The 24,619-nt window shown below is 29.5% G+C and overlaps 1 long non-coding RNA gene across 1 annotated transcript; it reads right to left on the bottom strand.

Annotated features, from left to right (window-relative positions):
- Nucleotides 1–18,513: 18,513 nt before the first annotated feature.
- LOC128284197 (uncharacterized) lies at nucleotides 18,514–21,719 on the bottom strand. The gene is made up of 3 exons (XR_008274553.1): nucleotides 21,601–21,719; nucleotides 20,502–20,575; nucleotides 18,514–18,566 (listed from the first exon to the last, which is right to left on the bottom strand). It is a non-coding gene; the product is annotated as an uncharacterized LOC128284197 (long non-coding RNA).
- Between the last annotated feature and the right edge of the window lie 2,900 nt (nucleotides 21,720–24,619).

Genomic DNA, 24,619 nt, shown 5'->3' with positions numbered 1-24,619 from the left:
AGTTTTTTAAATTAAAATAATTATTAATATTTTATATTTTATCATCAGGAATATATTGATGCTATAATTTTCAGTGCATTAAAAGATATTTTATATTAGGGTAATTATTCACGATGAAAGATTTTGTGATGTTTGGTAAATAGTTTTTTAAACATTTTTTAGTTGATTTGGACATACATAGAGAATTGGGTAATTAAATTTTTTAATTGTATTATTTCGTGAATAGAAATTTGTAAGAGTTTGTCGAGTAAAAAACTCAAAACCAAATAATATTGGGATGGACAATTTTTTTCAACTGTTGAATGGAAATGAGATATGTGAAATGACATATTTAACTATACTTGTGTAAAATATATTCGTGCTCTCAATCCTAATAGAGGTGTCAAGATATTAATAGTCTCTATTCTCCTATTTTCACTTTCAACTCTAAATTTCAAAGTAAATCTCAAAAAAGAAAAAAAAAAAACTTCACCGTGAATCTACCAAAATCAATATTGCCGCGAAAAAATTTCAATCGAGCTCATTCATCCTTGAATATTTATGGTCTCTTAATTTATTTTCAATTTACTTGTGTAAAATAATTTCTTATGCAACTTTATATTAATTGAAATATGCTACTTGAGAAATTTATTCAAAGTGTGACATAATTATCACTAATTTACATACTAACAACATGACATAATTATCACTAAATGTATAGTTTACAATTATATCGATACACTATTAATATTTATCAATTTCCACAAGATTAATATTTGCAAATAAAGAACTTAAGAAATTTGTTAATTTTAATCTTCAAAAATATTCACTACTTAATTTCCATAATGAATGTTTTAATTCTTTGGTAATAGTTTTTATTTCAAGAATTTCATCCAATAAAATTAAATATTACAAACAAATAAATCATTAATAATAAAATATGTCATGCCCTTATTTTTTATTTTATACATATCAACTTTCAGCTATTTACTAATTTTTATCAAATATTTTTAAATAAACAGTTAATAAAATTAATTAATCAAATAAATCAATTGATCAACTACTTTAATTAGCAATAAGCCAATTACCAAAGGTGTATATAATTTAAAAAATCATTTATTAAACGCTTATTAACATTCACGAACAAAGATTCGGGGTATTGGAAATAATAGGAATTGTATTGAAAAAATATTGGGCCAAGAAAAAGAAAACAAGAACAAATTATCTTTGTAAGAACTAACCGCAGGTAATTTTTTCCTTACATGTGTGGATTTGTATGTTTCTACTTAATATATAAAAAAAAAACCTTATCCTTTTAATTTTTTATTCTTTAGTGTAATTTCATAAGAAAATAATAAAGTAGGAAATTATTTTACCACAAAATTTCGAAATTTTTATTCAACTTAAAATCTTCAAAAGGAAAAATAAAAATTTGTTCAAACTACAATGAATAAAAGCTAGAAGACAACAAAATATATGGCATAATTGGAATAATTATGTTGTTGGAAATTTCCAAACAAAAAATGTTTTATTTATTGAGAATGCATATTGGTCAAATAACGTGCGAATGATGTGGAATTAAATGGTTGTAACTTTTAGACTTCTTTTAGATCATGATGAATATTGATGATGATTATGATAATAATGATTTGTTACTTATAATTTTTTTAAATTCATGTATTAATATCAATTTTTATATCACGTTTTAGCAATTATTTAGTTTTATTTTTAATATGGTCTAATTTTTTTCGATAATTAAAGAAGGAAATAAAATTGTTTGAGATCGAACTTAAATTCTCATACTTATAATGAAGCAAAATCAAAAATTCTTTTTAGAAAGAGTCGAAATTAAATTGTAATTTTTTGATAAAAAATATAATTTTATTATTTTAATAACTTATAACTTTATAATTTTTAAAAATTAAATCAAATTTTTATATTTTTAGAAGAGCTAAAGTGAAATTTTATTTTTATTAATTTAAAATTTTAAAAATCAAAATGGAAAATTTTGCCTGTTTCTATATGCATAGGATATAACTTTGATGTAGTGCCAAAATTAGGACCTCTAGAATGAATTTTTTTCATATAGTAAAATTTTTAAAATTTAAATTAGTAAAGGTAAAATTGTATTTTAGTCTTTCTAAAAATATAAAATTTGACTTAATCTTTTAAAAATTATAAAAATATAATCTATTAAAATAATGAAATTATATTTTTTTATCATAAAATTACAATTTAATTTTCACTCTTAAAATTTTTATCTTATTTTCCCTACTTTTATGTCAGTTAATCACGATTCCGCTTTAGCATTTTCTCTTTAATTGCTTTTTATTTTTTATAAAGAAAACTTCAAATAGCAGCCGTTAATCCTTTGTTTCTTCGTATTCTTTAGTAGTTTAACAAGTTAAACTGTAAAAATCTAAATTTGCAGCCTATATAAATATATAATTTGAGTAACTTTATCTCCACCCATACATAAAATTCTGGACTTAATTCCTTATACCCATTTTACATGCAACATACAAAATTTAGTTATGATGGTTAAGTTAAGAATTCAACATTTATTTTATGCATGATGATAAATTTTGTTTTTTAATATATATATTTTGTCAATTTAAATTTTTTGTTAAATTTTGTCTTAAATATTTTAAAAGAGATAATTTTGACAATCATCTTAAAAAGTTTGTCGAATTAAATTTTTGACAAAAATACTGATTGGCATGTTAAATTTTTAAATATGATTGCATATACTTTCATGCTAAGGGTTTTTTCTATAAAAATTATGATTTTTAAAATTTTGAATATTTTATAATTTTTAAATTATTTATTAATATGACATATAATATAAATAATATTATATCAACATGAAATATATGTAAACGATTACATGGGTTGTCATGCTAACGTCATTGAAAAAATTAATGTTTTAATCGGTTTATCTGTAAAAAATTAATTTGACTTTTTAGAAAGGATAATAATCAAATTTAGTTTAAATTATAAATAAAAACTAAATTAATAAAAATATAAATATTAAAAATTAAATTTATATTATACTTTACAAACTTAAAGAATACATATTATCCAATTGATTTGTGCTCATGCAAATGCATGTACTTGATAAAAGTAAACTTCCAAGTTGCTTCCTAAGTGAATAACTAAAAAAAGTGAAAAAAAAAAAAATCATGTAGCTTTCTAGCACACACACTCTCTCTCTCTCTCAAGTCTTGTGAAGATGTGTCAAAGCTGGTTGGAGGCTCCTGTTTTTTGAAGCTTTTTTTAATGGCTTGACTTTTTTGGTATACCCAATTTAGTGCCCATTGATATGCCATTGTCTTGTTGTCAAGCTTCTGTTGATTTTGGTAATTTGTGATTTCGTGTTTCTATTTTCATCACAAGTATTTCATAATTATATATTTTTATAAAAATTTTGACATATTTATGGAAGTTTTTTAATTATATGTATATTAACAATTATACGAGGTTTGGTAAGGATATAGTATTCAGGATTGAAGTAAGAATTGTTCTTGAAGATTTGTATTTAGCGTGGGATAAGGGTATAGTAGTTTGATGGAATTTACATCAATTGTTTAACCAGAGCTGGAGCTTGGAAAGTACGTGTTTGTCATGTTCCAAGAACCCAGAACGAAATTGCGAACCATTTAGCCAAGTATTCTACGATGAGATTCACAGGATTACATTTATTTGCATAACCACCTCTTTCAGTGCAACGTTTAGTGTTGAATGATTATAATATTTCTATAATGCTTTAATTTGGTTATCATAGTGTAATCACTTAATACTTAAAACTACTTATAGTCCCTTTCAACTTATAAATAGGAGAATAATGCACTTCAATACACTCGAACTCACATCTTTCTGCGTCGATAACAATGCCTATGCTAATCGAGACAATATCCAATCGATTAATAATAGTTTTAATTACACATGGTATGAAAACGATAAATTTAATGAAGTAATTTGTTTATGTTTCCCGGTTGATGCATGAAAAAGCAATTATATTGGAATAATTTTTAATTAAGATGGTTGCATTTCTTAGGTTTTGGGTTAATTATAAACTAAGTTGATTACTATTAAAAAGAATTGAAGATAAACTCGCTTGAAAATGAGCGGTTCTAAACATCTTTCAAATGTCATGCAGATGGTAAATATGATTTGCTAATAAAGCATGTGGTTTCCATTTATTCCAAGAGAACATCTTTATGTGATGGTGAGAGGCAAAAAGTGGAGTATAATTTATTAAATGAAATGAAAAGAGAGCATGAGTTTGTAATAATCATGGCCAACATGATGTGCACATGGTCCTACTAACTTAACTCACCTGCAAAACCATATATACTCTCCCTCATTCGCATCTAATTTTATAGATATGTGATGTAGATACGCCTTTATTGATTTTTAAAAATTATAACATAAAAAATATTATGTGAAATGTAAGGGAGAAGGAATAGAATCCACAGTGGCTAACCAAGTCATCATTTGATATGTGGTCCAAACTCTCGCAGTTCAATTAATGCAAGGTCATGACCATATGTTATTCTCAAACTATGATCATTTGGGGCACGTGGCACTCTTATTATTCATTATGTTGTATTTTTTTAATGTACAGAAATCATCAAAATGACAGTGATTTGGGCGCAATGAAACGCACGTAACGTAACACTAAGGTTATAGCTAGCAGAAGATGTAAAGCGCAAGCTATTAGAGGAGAAAAATGTGGAGGTGTACATCAAATAAGGCTGCGGGAGATGAATATCTTCTTAAAAAAAAGTTTAGAGAGTTACTAAGAATTTTAAAAATAAAATTAATTTAATTGTTATAAGTATTGTTGTTAATATAGAAGAATATGAGTTTAAAAGTGTTGAAACGTATTATTTTCTTATTTAAAAAACTATCAAAAGTTTTTAAAATTTTTGAAAACACCAAGGGCTCTTGCCTTCTGTTACCATTTGCACTAGATGCGGAGAGAAAATTATAAAAATTGAAAAATAAAATTTAAAATTTTTGTATTAAATGAATTTAAATTAAGTTTTTAATTTTTAAGAAAGACTAAAAATTTTTTATTTAAATAAAAGATTAAAAAGTTTAAATAATTATTAATAGTTTGAGTTCTATTTAGTAAGAATAGTCATGTGTCAATTGAGTCTTAATTTAATTAGCATTGTTGTTATTGAAACACTCAAAAAAATGTGAATTTGAGTACCACTTAAGTCTTAGCTTAATTGAAACTATTGTTGTTGCAATACTTAAAAAAACTTAAATTCAAATATACTTAAACTCTTGTTATCCTCTAATTTCAAAGTTTGATGTATAAATAGTAATCGTATAACAAAGAAAAAAAAAAGGGGGGGAATGTCCTTGCCTCTCCCCTTGCAAAGTTATTGCTTTTCTTTCTTAAGCAATGAATCTCATCTTTTCCACGAGTCCTTTAGAGTTTCGTTTTGTTTTCCTACCTTGTCTTCAATCGAGTCCCTTCTTCTCTTGGTTTGGATCGTCTTTTTCACTTCTTTTATATATATATATATATCAACTGACATTGCTTTCCAAAATTTGCAGCAAGTTTCTAACCTATTTTGTGTTCAAAGAAATGCACTAGAAACCTTAAAGCTGACCCCTTGAGTTTATATGTTTATCCTCCCTTTTAAGTTTCTAAGTTATTTGCAAGGTTGTTTAAATTAGATCAGATCGATAAATTAAATTGATTGAATCGAGAATCGACTAGTATATTGGTCCAAAGATAATAATTGAGTTGTTTGAATCGCGAATCACTTTAAACCATTATTAAACCGTGAATCAAACTGTAAAAATTAATTGATCCAATTTTTATGATTTTGTGAATAAATTTCATGCTTAATAAATATATTAGGGTATTGTAACATCCCCTACCCATATTTGTTGCCGGAATAGGGTACGAGGCATTAACGGAGTTTACGAATTAATTAATTTTTTTAACTCAATATAACCCCTTTATAGATATTTATTGTGATGGCCTAAATAAAAGGTTATCAGAACAGTGGTTTCGTAAACACAAATTCAATTTAAAGAGAAATTTACTTTAATATTTTTGCATGAATATTGATATGATAGGAAAATCATATGAAAATATCGATAAAATTTTTTTACCGATTTAGTGGTTAGTTAGAAAAAGAAATTATTGAAGAAATTGGGTAAAAATAAGGCATCGAGACCTTGATCTCGTAAAAATAAGTCAAAAATATTTTTATAAATATTTATAAAATGTTAATAATATGGTATTAAAATTACATTAGAAAATTTTTACGTTTTTGGGTAGTCAATTAAATGAAAAGGACTAAATTGATAAATGTGTAAAATAGCTGGAATGATTAAATAGCAAGTGTCTAATTGAGAAAGGATTTAAAAGAAAATTAGACCCAATATTTATTTGGGCTGGACAGCAAGGGCATGAAATCAGTAAGAAAATGGATGATTTAAGGGAAAAATTGGAATATTGCATAATTAACTAAATAAAATTAGGACTAGTATGGAAATATCTAGATTTCTTATGGAAATATCTAGATTTCTTATGATTTCTCTTCATTCTCATCAGAAAAAATGCCATAGGAGGGGTTCTTTAAGCTGGTATTTCATAATTTTTGCATCAAGTGAGTTAATCCTTGTCTTTTTCTTATAATTTTTATGTTTTTAAGACTTTTACAACTAGGTCCTACTATTAAATTCATTAGTTTTTTATTTCATGGATGAAATTGAAAGTCACCATGGTTGAGTGCTGAAGTCTTATGATGAAATAGCATGAAATTGAAGCTTTAATTTGTTTATGAGATGATTGTATTAGATAATTTCAATAAAAATTGATTTTTAAGACTTAATTGTGAAAAAAGTTTGGAATTAAAATCTAGTGCTGAAATTCTGATTCCCAAAGGTTATAAAGTAGTTTAAAGTGATAGAATTAAACATTAATTGAGAAAAATCAGCTCAATTGAGAGGCTAATTGACTAGGAAAGAAATTATCATTTATTAAAAGCTCAGGGGAAAAATGGTAATAAACATCTTGCACTAAAACAGTTTTAGACAGCAGCAGTAGACTAAATTTAAAAAATCACCATAAATTTTATAAATAGAATTAGAAGATGAAAAAAATATGGAATTAAAGCTTATTGAGTCTAGTTTCTCATAGAAGAAACGGCGTAAGCAATGGAATTGTAAATCATGAGATATAATAAATTTTTTGAGATAAGATCAGAATGAATTCGGGTTCCCCTGTTTTGAATTTGAAAAATCATTAAAAATTGAATAAAAATAATTAGAGACTTAAATTTATATATTTAGAATCCTGAATGATTATACTTTCAAGAGAATCAAATAGGAACATCATTTGAATCTTGTATGAGGAGATAATTAATTTTTAGTGAAGAAGGGTCGGAACTGTCAGACAGCAGAATAGGGGTGAATTTAAAGAACAAACTGTACTTATTGGTTAAACCAAAAATTCTGAAAATTTTATGATAAAAAGATACGTGAGTCTAGTTTTAGGAAAATTAGCGGATCTTAGTTTGGAGTTCTGTAGCTTAAAATATAAATAATTAAGTAACTACGACTAGAGTAGACAGCTTTGAATGAACTATAAATAATAGTGGAATTATAGAGAATGTTACATATGAATATGAAATGTATTAAATTTATGATTAAATTTATTTATTTAGGTTCAGAAAATTCAAATACGAAGCTAGATCGAGGAAAAGAAAAATTTCGGGATTAATAGATTTTTGTATATGAACAAGTATCGAGGTAAGTTCGTGTAACTTGAATTATATTCTTAAATGCTTGAAATGTATGTTATTGATGTTAATATGATTTGAATGTTCACTGTATGAAAATTGATGAAACATTGATATATTTGATAAAAGGGGAAAAAATCCCGGTTGAATGAAAGAAAAATTCAATAGATCTCTTAAAAGGAATTGAAAGTAAAAAGGATCTAGCCCGGACGGGTGATCCTATCCTGATATAGCCCTCTCGAAGAATATGTGTAAAATAGATTTAGCCCGGATGAGTAATTCGAATTAGGGTCTAAATTTAGACTGGACTGGTAATTCAGATCCAAGCTCGTTAGAGTAATTGTCGTTGCAGGGGATTTAGCCTGAACTGGTAATTCCAACAATACTCTATAAGTTTATATTACAGGGGATTTAGCCTAAACTGGTAATCCCGCTGTAAGGATGAGGTTCGCGGGAGTGTGCTCTCTGAAATGGAAATGTGCGCACATGAATATGAATTGACAGACCCGGAATTGTACACTAAAAGTGTACCTCTGAAAATCTATCGAAATTCTGAGAAATTCAACGGGATAAATATAGAAAAATAACAAGGGAATGGAAATCATGGTATTGATGAGCTCATCAATTATGGTATATATTATTGATACATGAAAATTATTGTACTAACTTGAATGTTGAGTTTGTGCATGTTAGGGTAATAATGCATTGAATGGATATTTGAATGTTTATTGTATTGTATTGAAAATATTATATAAGTATAATTCTTATTACATGAGCTTACTAAGCACAAAGTGCTTACCCTGTTTCCTTTTCTCCTATTTTATAGTGTTAAGAGCTCGGAGGTCATATTCTGTCGGAGACACATCACACTATCAACCTCAAGTTTTCGGTATATAAAGAAACTTTATTTTGGAAATTAATAGCATGTATAAGCTAATAAAGTAAATGTTAATGTGAAATGATTGTAAGGTCAGCCATTGGTATGGCTAACAAATATTGGTTTTGGTATGTGATGAGGTTATCTTATAAATATGCATGAATCTATCTTGAAAATATGTTGAATTGGATTGGTTGATGTGGATTGTTATCAGTTTAAAATTATAGGGAATGTTAGATATCTATAAAGGGCTTATATTGATTTAAAATAATTTATTTCGTAAACTCCGATAATACCTCATACCCTATTCTGGCAACGAATACAAGTAGAGGGTGTTACAGTTGTTGATATTAAAGCTACGGTTTAGCCAGTTCTAGGATCGACGTGGCAAATACGGGATTAGCTATACATGCCATTTAAATTATTATTGATAGTGTGATATCTCCTGACCATTTAAATGTGTTTTTATTATAGTAAATGCCTGCCGACCGAGCTCAATTCAAAGAAGCCGGGAGTCATGCTCTGGCCCCAGAACGGGCACAGAGGGAAGTCGAAGTTACTAGTAGTACTAGACCCGTATCTGAGGGCCAAGGTGAGGAGGCAAAACGAGCCTCCTTTCAAACGATGAATGAATGGTTTAGTCAATACTTAAGAACTAACCCTGTAATACAACAAGCTCAAGCTCCCACTCTTGCTCCTCCACCGGTTCCCGAGATCTCACAGGGTACAGGTACTGAATCTGTCAGAAAAGGGAAAGCTCCAGTAGATAAAATTAAAAAATATGGGGCCGAAGAGTTCCGAGTAGCAGCTGATGATAATCCCGAACAAGCTGAATTCTGGTTAGAGAACACTACTCGGGTTTTGGAGGAATTATCTTGCACACCAGAAGAATGTCTGAAATGTGCCGTCTCACTACTAAAAGACACAGCTTACTATTGGTGGAATACTAAAGCGTCAGTTGTTCCGAAAGAAGAAATTACATGGGAATTCTTTCAAACCGAGTTCAGAAAGAAATATATCAGCCAGAGGTTCCTCTATCAGAAGAGAAAAGTATTTCTTAAGCTGAAACAGGGTAACAGATCAGTATCTGAGTATGAAAGAGAATTTGTTCGGTTGAGTAAATATGCTCGGGAATGGGTACAGTCAGAAGCCGAAATGTGCAAACGATTCGAAGAAGGGTTGAATGAAGATATTAAGCTATTGATCGGAATTCTTGAAGTTCGAGAGTTTGCTACATTGACAGAGAAAGCTTATAAAGCAAAAGAATTGAGCAAAGAGAAGAAACAGGCTAAGAGGGAGGCTCGAGTTTTTAGTAAAAGATCGATGGGAAAATCCCAATTTTCTACTCCAAAGAAATTGAAGAAATACCAGGATCGTTCTACCTCAGCCACTGGGTATTTGGGTAGAGAGCGAGGTTCTCAACGCACTAGTCCAATACCTTCTACTCCACCAGTAACTAGTGTTGGCAGTGTTGGTACCCCTAAGCTGAGATGCCAGTACTGTAATAAAGCTCATTTTGGAGAATACCGGCTGAAAAGTGGGGCTTGTTACCGATGCGGTTCATTTGATCATTTCCACAAAGATTATCCAAAAAGGGGTGAAAAAGAAACTGAATAGACATCGAAGTCGATTAATCTAGTTTCAAGGGGTAGACCACCTCGACCATCCGGTAATGTTAGTGGTAGACGAGGAGCTACAAAATATATTACAAGCAAGTCTGAGGCATGAGCACCTGCTAGGACATATGCCATTCGTTCCAGAGAATATGGCTCAACACTCGATGTTATTACTGGTACATTTTCTTTACTTAACACTAATATTACTGCATGAATTGATTCCAGTTCTACGCATTCATATATATGTATAAAGCTTGCATGTGTTAAAGATTTATCTATTGAACCTATTGAATTTGTAGTTAAAGTTTCAAACCTCCTGGCCAATCTGTTTTGGTGGATAAAATTTGTAAAAATTGTCCACTGATGGTAAGTGGTTATTGTTTCCTGGCTGATTTGATATTACTGTCATTTGATGAATTTAACGTGATATTAGGCATGAATTGGCTAACCCAGCATGATGCAGTAGTAAATTGTAAACAGAAATATATTGTGCTAAAATGTCAGAATGATGAGTTGCTCCGGGTTAAATCTAATCAGACAGAGGGGTTATCTTATGTGATTTTTGTAACGTCCCCCTACCCGAGACCGTTGCCGGAGTCAAGCAGGAGACATTACAAAACTTATCATAGCACTTAAACAGTTTTCGTAGTAAACTATCCATCTGCGTCATGGTCGCAAAAAAAATCATATCTCGAGTTACGAAACTCGAAATCCAATTCTGTAAATTTTCCCTGAAACTAGACTCATATATCTACTTACTAATTTTTTTCTAGAATTTTTGGTCAGGCCAATTAGTACAGTTTATTAGAAGAAGTCTCCCCTGTTTTAGGGTTTGGCTACTCTGACTCTTGTGCACTACGAATCAAATTTCTTCCTTTACAGAAATCCAATGACTATGCCATTTGTTTCAATTAAAAATAGACTCAATAAGGAATCCATACAAATAAAGTTTGAGTCCTAATTCTTAATACACAATTTATGGTGAATTTCTAAAGTCAGAACAGGGAATCCAGAAATTGTTCTAACCCTGTTTCACCAAAACGTAAATATCTCATAAAATAAAACTCTTTTACCTATTTTGTTTCTTCCATATAAAAATAGATTCATTAAGATTCAATTACATATTTTATTCATCATCTAATTCACTTTATACTATTTTTGGTATATTTTCAAAGTTGGACTACTGTTACTGTCCAAATCTGTTTTAGTATAAAATGTTGATAACTAAGTTTATAACATCTTCATTTCTTCTCTCTACAACATTTACCAACAATTCCTCTTATTACTCTTCACTAACATATCAAAACATACCATACTTAAGGTTTTGGTAACATTTACAAAACATACCAAAATATCATTTAACAACTTAGATACTTTCAAAATAACCAAAAGACATCCTAGGTACAATGCCATTTTCCAAAAGATAGAAACTTCACCAATTTGAGTTTGGGGATCGGCTTGTATGTTTGAGTCCTTATACTTTCAGACCTAGCCTCAAGACGAAACAAACCGTCACGCTGAGAATACTCTCAGTGGTATTTCTATAAACAATAGCTTAATCAACTTTAAGACATGGTAATTCAAACACATTATTGCTATTATTCAATATCAATCAAGACTTTAATAACCTTTACTTTATTTACCCTTATTAACATAACTCGGACACTAACGGATACACGGATCCAACCCACACTCCGGGATAAGCACATAGTGCTTCATCGAAACAAATCCGGAACTTTAACATTATAGTACACAAAGTACTTCATCGAACAAATCCGAACTTTAACAAAGAGTCGACACATAGTGTCTCATCGACTCAATGTCGGAATATCCCAATACTTCCAATTCCTATGACATGTCAACTATATCCGACTAGCCCGACACTGTTAATAGGGTATTCAAAATCACATTCATTTCAATATGGTAAAAATACTTACCTCATTCACATTTTCATACAATATAAATATCAAATATAGCAATAACGATTAAGCTCGGTTTATAGAAATACAAACCACTATTTATCGAATTTAATCGATATCTTCGTTCACTTTCTCTTTTCCTTCTTTGATGACGATCCGTGCTACGTTTGCTACTAACAACCATACAATTAAAAATCATCAATATACTAATTCATAAAACACATTTTCACTTTCTATCAAACTTTTACAAAATTCCAATTTCATCCTTTTTCCATTACTAATCTTTTTCTTTAACTTAAGCTTCATATTCTCTTTTAATCAACTCATTAACAATTTCTAACTCATAAAATTCATTATAAAACATAAATTTTGAGCTCTATTCAACTTAATCCCTATTTAAACCTAACTTAGAATTCTTTTAATAAATCACTCAATTTTCACTTCTAACTTCAATTCCTATCAATTTAACCCATAAAACCTCAATTTATTTAACCAAATCAATATCTAAAAATTTTCTATTTTTCTTCATTTTAACCTCATACATGTAGAACTTTGAATTAGGCATCCATAAACATAAAAATCATAAGAAAATGAGCTAAAACAACTTACCAATTAATCTTTAGGGCCTTAATCCTCAAATTTCCCTTTTCTTTTTCTTTCTTTCTTTCCTTCTTTCTTTCTCACGTTTGCTCTCTGTAACTCTTTCTATGTTTCTTTACTCATTATTATTAACCTATAAAAAATATAAAATAACATGTGTAATAGCTATAACATAAAATATCTTATAGCTATTACACATATATACCAACTATTACACATGTTATATCATACATTCACACACATGGCACTTAGGGTCTAATTGCTAGATTAGTCCCTTTTACTAATCTTTAATCTATAATTAAACTTTTATACCGTATGCAATTTAGTCATTATTCTAAATTCAAGCTACTTAACTTAATCAAACATTAAATAACCATTCAACTATAATTCATAAATATTTCTAATAAATATTCATGAATAAATTTCACTGAACAAGACTCAAGACTCAATTTCTGATGCCGTAACTTTCGGTTCATTACAATTTCAGTAATAGCAGCACATATGTATGTCAAAAAATGGTATGATGCTTACTTGGCTTATGTATTCGACACCAAGGTATCTAAGTCAAAGATACAGGTAATGCTAGTGGTATGTGAATTTTTCGATGTGTTTCCAGATGAATTACCGGGGTTGCCACCATAAAGAGAAGTGGAATTTTCTATAGATTTAATTTTGAGAACTACTCCGATCTAATTCCGGGGTTGTTACATGAGCTTACTAAGCACAAAGTGCTTACCCTGTTTCCTTTTCCCCTATTTTATAGTGTTTAAAGCTCAGAGGTCAGATTCGGTCGGAGACATATCACATTATCAACCTCAAGATTTCGGTATATAAAGAAACTTTATTTTGGAAATCAATGGCATATATAAGCTAATATAGTAAATTCTCAGAATCAAATCTATAAAAAATTCCACTTCTCTTTCTAGTGGCAATCTTGGTAATTCCTCTATAAACACATCAGAAAATTCATATACCACTGGCATTGTATGTATCATTGACTCAGATACCTTGGTGTCGAGTACATAAGTCAAGTAAGCATCATACCTTTATTTTGACATACCTCTGTGCTGCCATTACTGAAATCAAATTAGATAACACTTCTGTTTAATCAGATTTAAGCCGGAGCAACTCACCATTCTGACATTTTAGTACAATATATTTTTGTCTACAATTTACTATTGAATCATGCTGGGTTAGCCAATCCATGCCCAATATCACGTCAAATTCAGCAAATGGCAGTAACATCAAATCAGCTAGGAAATAATAACCTCTTACCATCAGTGGACAATTTTTATAAATTTTATCCACCAAAATAGATTGGACCAAAGGGTTCAAGACTTTAACCACAAATTCAATACGTTCAATAGATAAATCTTTAACACATGCAAGCTTTATACATATATATGAATGTGTAGAACCGGGATTAATTAATGCAGTAATATCAGTGTCAAGTAAAGAAAATGTACAGTAATAACATCGAGTGCTAAGGCATCTTCTTTGGCACGAATGGCATATGTCTTAACAGGTGCTCGTGCCTCAGCCCTGCCTGCAGCATCTTTTGTGTCTCCTCGGCTACCACAGACATTACCGGATGGTCGAGGTGGTCTGCCCCTCGAAATTGGATTAATCGGTTTTTAATGTCTGTTCAGCTTCTTTTTCACCCATTTTTGAAAAATCTCTAAGGAAATGATCAAATGAACCGCATCGGTAACAAGCCTCACTTTTCAGCCGGCATTCTCCAAAATGAGCTTTATTACAATACTGGAATCTCGACTTAGGGGTACCAACATTGCCAACACTGGTCACTAACGGAGTGGAAGGTCTTGGGTTAGTGCGCTGAGAACCTCGCTCTCTACCCGAATACCTAGTGGCTGAGGTAAAACGATCTTGGTATTTCTTCAATTTCATTGGAGCAGAAAACTGGGATTTTCCTATCAGTCTTTTACTAAAAATTCGAGCTTTCCTTTCAGCCTGTTTCTTCTCTTTGCTCAATTCTTTTGCTTTATAAGCTCTTTCTGCCAGTGTAGCAAACTCTCGAATTTCAAGAATTCTGATCAGTAGCTTAATATATTCATTCAACCCTTATTCGAATCGTTTGCACATTTTGGCTTTTGACTGTACCCATTCTCAAACATATTTACTCAACCGAACAAATTCTCTTTCATACTCAGATACTGATCTGTTACCCTGTTTTAGCTGAAGAAATTTTTTTCTCTTCTGATCGAGGAACCTCTGGCTGATATATTTCTTTCTAAACTCGGTCTCAAAAAATTCTTATGTAATTTCTTCTTTCGGAACAACTGAAGCTTTAGTATTCCACCAATGGTAAGCTGTGTCTTTTAGCAGTTGGACGGTACATTTCAGACATTCTTTTGGTGTGCAAGATAATTCCTCCAAAACCCGAGTAGTATTCTCTAACCAGAATTCAGCCCGTTCGGGATCATCTTCAACTGCTGCTCGGAACTCTTCGGCCCCATATTTTCGAATTTTATCTACCGGAGCTTTCTCTTTTTTGACAGATTCAGTACAAATAACTTATGGGATCTCGGGAACCAGTGGAGCAACAGGAGAGAGAGCTTGAGCTTGTTGCATTACATGGTTAGTTCTTAAGTATTGACTAAACCATTCATTCATCGTTTGAAAGAAGGCTCATTTTTCCTCCTCACCTTGACCCTCAGATACGAGCCTTGTACTACTAGTAACTTCGGCTTCCCTCTATTCTCGTTTTGGACCCGGAGCATGACTCCCGGCTTCCTCGGATTGAGCTCGATCGACAGGCATTTACTATAAGAAAAACACATTTAAATGGTCAAGAGATATCACACTATCAATAATAATTTAAATGGCATGTACAGCTAATCCCGTATTTACTACGTCAGTCCTAAAACTGGCTAAACCGTAGCTCTGATACCAACAAAAATAACACCCCCTACTCGTATTCGTTGCCGGAATAGGGTACAAGGCATTATCGAAGTTTACGAATTAATTTTTTTAACTTAATATAACCCCTTTATAGATATCTAACCTTCCTTACAATTTTAAACCGAGAACAATCCACATCAGCCAATCCAATTCAACATATTTTCAAGATAGATTTATGCATATTTATAAGATAACCTCATCACATACCAAAATCAAGATTTGTTTGCCATACCAATGGTTGACCTTACAATCATTTCACATTAACATTTACTATATTAGCTTATATGTAACACCTCCTAACCCCAAACCGTTACCGGAACGAGGTTATGAGGCATTACCGAACATATCAGACAACTTACTAATAATTTACAATTATTAAAAATTTTCATAGTATAATATAATAATTAAGTCCCTATCTTGAACTCTCGAAGTTCAAACACGTATTAAAAGTAGAACGGGACTTGTTCGAATATTTTGAATTTTTTTTTTTAATAAAAATTTCGGCAGCATTTCTGCTTATTTTTACCTAAAACCTCTTGCAAATTCAAACTAAAACCACCAGCACCAATTTTTCACATTCATATAACTAATATTTATATCATTAACATAATTTCAACTTAATAATTATCATAGCATCATTCAAAATTGATTAAAAACTTCATTCATTTAACAACTTAATGTTCATGTATCAAAATATCATGTACTTTCCTTACTATTTCATTTAACCATCTAAATTTTATAAGTCATCCTTCACTACCCAAAGTAATATACATATTCAAGTGACTAAACAACACCTATGTACATGCCACTTTTACCCAAAAGAAAAATACACATCACCAAATTTGTGTTGGAGTCGGGATTGTTCTGGATGCTGAGCCGAGACACTTGACTTTTACTAACTGCAGACGGAAACAACCATACGCGAGTATGGATATACTCGATGGTATTACTATAAATCGAGTCATATCAACAACAGTAAAAACATAAATATTAAAATACCTAACAATTAATGTCATATGTACTAATTCATAAATCAATGTATTTTCTCAAACTTAAATTTATATCACTTATGAATATACATTTCATACTTTTCTCTCATTATCACAATTCCAATTTCAATTCGTAATTCTTCTCATTTCAATGCCTCAAATTCACATTTCAATTTTTCACCCTATTAACTTAACTCGGACTTTGGCGGATACACGGATCCAACCAAACACACCAATATGGCACCCAGTGCCTCATCGGATAGTTCGAAGTAATAGTTGACACCCAGTGTCTCATCGGCCTAGCCGAAGTAAAGTTGGTACTGTAACACCCCCTAACCCCAAATCGTCGCCGGAACAGGGCTACGAGGCATTACCGGATATATCAGACAACTTATGGATATTTTACAATTATTATAACATTCATAGTATAATTGAAGAATTATGTCCCTATAATGGACTTTCGAAGCCCAACACAAGTATTAAAGTGGAATGAAACGGGACTTGTTCGAGTATTCAGGAAATATATATTTTTTTTACAAAAATTTACAAACATTTCTTCTTAATTTTTTACATAAAACCCCTGCAAATTCAAACCAAAACCACCTAATCCAAAACCAATGGCACAATAAAAACAATTTAAACCTAAATATATCTAAATCATAACCAATTCATTAACATAGTCATTTAATAACTAAACATTCATAATATTAATCCAAATTAACTAATAACTTCATTCATTTTTTTTTCATTCCAACTTATACCAAATTATATAATATAATATTTACCATTTTATCAAACTAATAACAAAATATGGTATACCATTCTTATAACTAACTTTACAAGTATATCTATATAACTTATACAACACCTAGTACATGCCACTTTCAATTAAGAAAGAAAACATCACCCAAAATCTTTTCGCTGAAGTCGGGATCACTCGGATCTTGGACCAGACACTAGACTTCTATTAACTCAAGCGGAAACAATCAGATCTGAGTATTTCATACTCAGTGGTATTACCATAATTCAAATTGCAATAGCAATTAAAAAAAATAAAATAAGAACTCAGCATCAAATAACAATTCTTTTTTTTTTTTAAGTTATCATTAAATAACAATAAATAAACAATCTTTAGCTATTATTCAATTTTAGTTACAAATCACATTTACCAGGTTTTAATCACCACAATCATTTTAAATCCATGCATTTCATTTCCAATCTAAATTTTCAGTCCACAATTTTAATTTCTTTCATATTCACTAGTACAGTCGATCAAATTCATTTGAACTTCTCATTTCAATTATTCACCCTATTAACATTTCGGACTTTAACGGATACACGGATTCCAACCCAAACACACCAGTACGGCACATTGTGCCTAAAACGGTACATAATACCGATCGATATCGACACATAAAGTGCCTAAAACGACACACGAGGTGCACGATCGACACACGAGGTGCACGATACGACACACGAGGTGCTCAAATACGACACATAAAGTGCTCGATCGATAAAGCCGGCAAATCCGTACACTTCCATATCCTATGGCATGCCAATTATATCCGACTTAGCCCGACTAGTTAATAGGGTATTTCAATTCTCAATTCACTTTCATTTCCATTCCAAGATTACTTTTCAATTAAAATTTTCACATTCAAATCAATTTACAATTCAATTATACATACACATTCACCATTCAATTCAATTCTCATTCAACTCAAATATCAATACTTACCTTATAATTCACTTATTAAATATAGAATTGATATAAAACATTTAATAAAAAGTAATTTGAATTATAGTAATACAAACCGTGAATTTCTCGTTTTAATCCTCGATAGCTTTCTTCTTTCCTTTGTGCACCGATGTCTTGGGTACTTTGTTAACTACGAAAATAATAATAATTTATAATCATCAATATAACACAATTCAATTTAATCCATGAGCCTAAACATGCAAATTTAACCATTTTTAATGTATATATATAATTTCACCATTAAGCTGTCTACTTGAGTCATTGTTACTAAATTATTTATATCTTGAGCTAGGAAACTCCAAATTAAGATCCACTAATTTTTCCTGAAATTAGACTCATATATCTTCTCACCATAAGATTTTCAGAATTTTGGTCTAGCCAATTAGTACAGTTTATTCATTAAATACTCCCTGTTATTTCATTTGACAGTTCTGACCTCTCTCTACTAAAATAAATTATCTCATTGTACAGAACTTGAATAAGGTTCTTGTTTACTTATTTTGAAACTAGATTCATTAAGGAGTTCACAAATATAAATTACACTCCATAATAATTTTTGTACAATTTATAATGATTTTCCAAAGTTAAAACAGGGCATCTCAAAATCACCCCAAACCAGTCTTACAAAATTTCAAATATCTCTTGATTCATCAATTCATTGCTTACACTATTTATACTATAAGAAACTAGACTCAATAAGTTTTAATTACATATTTTTTTCATCCTATAGTTCAATTTATAAAATTTTTAGTGAATTTTCAAAATCAGACCATTGCTACTTCCCAAAACTGTTTTGATGTAAAATGTTAATAACCAAATTTATAACACCAATTCACACCTTATGTCTATTCAAATTTCATTTAAACTCAAATTTAACTATTAAATTTTCAACATATTTTCTTAATTCCGAAATTTTCCTCAATTTAGTCCCTAAAACACAAAACTTATAGCTTACTTTGCAATTCAATCCTTATATCTATTTTAACTTGAATTTCATTCAATTAAACCCCTATTTCATTTTTTTTTATTCAACATGAACAATATTTAGAATTCTAATAACTTTCAAAATATTAATTTAATTTCATCAAAATTTTGTTCTAAAGCTTTTAAAACATTAAAATTAAATAAAAAGGGCTAAATTAACTTACCTATTAAACTTTCAAACCTTCAAACCCCAATTCTCCCTTTTCTTTTCTTTCTTCTTTCTTTCTTTCCTTCCCTGCTTTTCGTTTGCCTATTCTGTTTCTTTTCTTTGTTCTTTACTTTATTTTCTTTCTTTTATTTGTTTTAGTTGCTAATAATATATTATAATAATTTATTTATTTTTATTTTTTACCATCCACTTGTCAAAATTATACTATATAACTAAGTAAAATCTTAGATTTTTTACTCCTTTGCCGCCTCATCTTCCCAAATAGGCTTAATTCCCTATTTGGTCCTTATTATTTCCTACTAATTTATAATTAAACTTTTACTCATTATTCAATTTAGTCATTTTTACTAATTACTCTAAATTAAGCTAAATCCACCTAATTTAAACCTAATCAAACACATCGCTAAACTCATAAATATTTCTAGTAATTATTTCGAACTCGATTTACTAAGACGGAGGCCTGTTAATGTACTTTTCCGATGCCCGTGAATTTTGGGTCATTACAGGTACCCAGTACCTCATCGAATCTATCCGAAGAAATATAGTGACACCCAGTGTCTCATCGACTCGAGGTCGAAGTATCCCTGAACACTTTCAATCCTATGGCATGCCAACTATATCCGACTCAGCCCGACTAGTTAATAGGGTATTCAATTCACTTTCTCAATCCTATATCACTTTCAATTCACAATTCAAATCACCAATCATTTTTCAATCAATACGCTTTTCAAATAATTACATATTCCATAATTCACTTATTCAATTCAATTTGATTCAATTTGCATCACTTTCATTTTCACTCAATATTCATATCAATTTCACATACTTACCTCAAGTCTTACTTACCATACATAACAATAAAAAAATTCAGCAATCAATAATAATTAAAATTCGAATTATAGTAATACACACCGTAATTCTCCTGTTTTAGTCCTCGATGACTTTCTCCTTTCCTTTCGATGCTGATGCTTCAGGTTCTTTGTTGGCTACGAAAATAATAATTTATAATCATCAATGCAACATGATTCAATTTAATTCATGAGCCTAAACATGCAAATTTAACCATTTTTAATGTATATATATATATATATATAATTTCACCATTAAGCTGTCTACTTGAGTCATTGTTACTAAATTATTTATATCTTGAGCTACAAAACTCCAAATTAATATCTGTAAATTTTCCTTAAAACTAGATTCATATATCTTCTAACCATAAAATTTCCAGAATTTTTGGTCTAGCCATTTAGTACAGTTTATTCGTTAAATACTCCCCTGTTATTTCATTTGACAGTTCTGACCTCTCTCTACTAAAAATAAATTATCTCATTGTACAGAACTCGAATAAGGTTCTTGTTTATTTATTTTGAAACTAGATTCATTAAGGAGTTCACATATATAAATTACACTCCATAATAACTTTTGTACAATTTTTAATGATTTTCCAAAGTTAAAATAGGGCATCTCGAAATCACCCCAAACCAGTATTACAAAACTTCAAATATCTCTTGATTCATCAATTAATTGCTTACACTGTTTCTACTATAAGAAACTAGACTCAATAAACTTTAATTCCATATTTTGTTCATCCTCTAGTTCTATTTATAAAATTTTTAGTGAATTTTCAAAGTCAGACTATTGCTACTTCCCAAAACTGTTTTGATGTAAAATGTTAATAACCAAATTTATAACACCAATTCACACCTTATTCCTATTCAAATTTCATTTAAACTCAAATTTAACTATTAAATTTTCAACATATTTTCTTAATTCCGAATTTTCCTCAATTTAATCCCTAAAACACAAAACTTATAGCTTACTTTGCAATTCAATCCTTATATCTATTCTAACTTGAATTTCATTCAATTAAACCCCTATTTCATCATTTTATTCAACATGAACTTTGTTTGAAACCTAAGAAATTCCAAACTAACAACTTAATTTCATCAAAAACTTGTTTTAAGACTTCTAAAATATCAAAATTATGAGAAAAGGACTTGATTGAGCTTACCAATTAACTCCAAGCTTCATAAACCTTATTTCCCCTTTTCTTTCTTCTTTCCTTTCTTTCTCCCCTGTTCTTCTCTGTTTCGTTTGCTTTCATTCTGTTTCTTTTAACTTATTTGTTTCTTTTATATATAATAATAATATAATATAATATAATATAATATACTTAATTATTAAATAAATAAATATATTTTTTTAATCAATAAAATCTTTGATATTTTCCACGTTAAACCGCCTCAGCTATAGGAAATGGTTTAATTTCCTCTTAAGTCCTTCTAATTTTTTTAATCTATAATTAAACTTTTACCCTTATTCAATTTAATCCTTTTTACTAATTACTCTAAATTAAGCTAAATTTACTTAATTAAAACCTAATTAAACACACTACTAGACTCATAAATATTTTTAATAATTATTTTCGAACTGATTTCACTAAGACGGAGGCCCGATAACACACTTTTCTGGTGCCCACGGATTTTGAGTCGTTACATTATACATGCAATTGATTTCCAAAATAAAGTTTCTTTATATACCGAAATCTTGAGGTTGTTAGTGTGATGTGTCTCTGACCGAATCCGACCTCCGAGCTCTTAACACTATAAAACAGGGGAAAAGGAAACAGGGTAAGCACTTTGTGTTTAATAAGATCATGTAATAAGAATTATACTTACATAATATTTTCAATACGATACAATGCAATAAACATTCAATTTCTTTTCAGAGATCCATCGAACCTTTCATTCAACCGAGATTTGTTCAACTTTTTATCAAATATATCAATGTTTCATCAATTTTCATACAATAAGCATTCAAATCATATTCACATTAATAGCATACATTTCAAGCATTTAAGAATATAATTCAAGTTACACGAACTTACCTCGATACTTGTTCGTATACAAAAATCTACTAATCTCGAACATTTTTTTCCTCGATCTAGCTTCGTATTTGAATTTTTTGGATCTAAATAAATAAATTTAATCATCAATTTAATACATTTCATGTTCAGATGTAACATTCTCTATAATTCCACTATTATTTATAGTTCATTCAAAGTTGTCTACTTGAGTCATAGTCACTAAATTATTTATATTTTAAGATAAAGAACTCAAAATTAAGATCCGATAATTTTTCCTTAAACTAGACTCATGTATATTCTTACCATAAAATTTTCAGAATTTTTGGTTTAACCAATAAGTACAGTTTATTCTTTAAAGTCACCCATGTTTTGCTGTCTTACAGTTCCAACCCTTCTTCACTAAAAATTAATTATCCCCGTATACAAGATTCAAATGATATTCCCGTTTGTTTCTTTTGAAAATATACTCATTCAATATTCTAAACATATAAATTTAAGCCCGTAATTATTTTTATTTAATTTTTTATGATTTTCCAAAGTCAGAACAGGGGAACCCAAATTCATTCTGACCTTATCTCACAAAATTTATTATATCTCATGATGTACAATTCCATTGCTTACATTGGTTCTTCTATGAGAAACTAGACTCAATAAGCTTTAATTCAATATTATTTTCATCTTCTAATTTGATTTTCGAAATTTATGGTGATTTTTCAAATTTAGCCTACTGCTGCTGTCCAAAACTGTTTTAGTGCAAGATGTTTATTACTATTTTTCTCCTAAGCTTTTAATAAATAATAATTTCATCCCTACTCAATTAGCCTCTCAATTGAGCTGATTTTTCTCAATTAAAACTTTATTCTATCGCTTTAAACTACTTTATAACCATTGGGAATTATAATTTCAACGCTAGAATTTAATTCCAAACATTTTCACAATTAGGTCTTAAAAATTAATTTCTATTGAAATTACCTAATAAAATCATCTCACAAATTAAAACTTTAATTTCTTGCTATTTCATGATAAAATTACAGCACTCAACCATGGTGATTTTCAATTTCATCCATGAAATAAAAAACTAATGAATTTAATAGTAGGACCTAGTTGTAAAATTCTTAAAAACACAAAAATTATAAGAAAAAGGCAAGGATTAACTCAATTGGTGCAAAACTTATGAAATACTAGCTGAAAGAACCCCTCCTATGCAGTTTTGGCTTATGGGAATGAAGAGAAATCACAAGAAATCTAGATATTTCCATACTAGTCCTATTTTTATTTAGTTAATTATGTAATATTCTAATTTTGCCCTTAAATCATCCGTTTTCTTGTTGATTTCATGCCCTTGCCGTCCAGCCCAAATAAATTTTGGGTTTAATTGTCTTTTAATTCCTTTCCCATTAGACACTTATGCTATTTAATCATCCCAACCACTTTTACACATTTATCAATTTAGTCCTTTTCATTTAATTGACTACCCAAACATAAAAAGTTTCTAACGAAATTTTAATACCATATTACTAAAATTTTATAAATATTTATAAAAATATTTTTGACTTATTTTTACGAGATCAAGGTCTCGATACCCTATTTTTACCCAATTTCTTCAATAATTTTTTTTTCTAACTAACCACTAAATCGGTAAAATTTTTCTATCGATATTTTCACACGATTTTCTTATCATATCAATATTAATGCAAAATGTTAAAATAAATTTATCTTTAAATCGGATTTGTGGTTACAAAACTACTATTCCGATAACCTTGAATTTAGGCCATTACAGTTATGAAACACATACACAACCAAACTAAATAAAAATTAATAGAAATTAAAAAGTAGATTTAAGAAAAGTAAAAAAAATGAAGCAAGATATATGATTTTTCTTTTTCCCTGTGAAAATGAAACTATAATATAAAAATTTTAATAACTTTTATATAAATTTCGATAAAAAAATAATTGCAAAAGTAGGTAAATCATCAATTCCTCCTTAATAAATATATAATAATAAAGATTTGACTTTTGCCCAAAACAAAGACTAAGACTTCTCTTAAGTTTATAGATAGAGTTGTTTATGGGTCGAATTTGATTAATTAAAAAATTTAAGCCTGTTTTTTAAGTCTAAATCTGGTCTGACTCGAAAAATTGGTATAATATTTTATCTAAGTTT

The sequence above is a fragment of the Gossypium arboreum genome, chromosome 11 (assembly GCF_025698485.1).
Source record: "Gossypium arboreum isolate Shixiya-1 chromosome 11, ASM2569848v2, whole genome shotgun sequence".
NCBI classification, from domain to species: domain Eukaryota; kingdom Viridiplantae; phylum Streptophyta; class Magnoliopsida; order Malvales; family Malvaceae; genus Gossypium; species Gossypium arboreum.
Note: the sequence above shows the minus strand (reverse complement) of the source record. Positions and strands in the feature narration are given on the sequence as shown.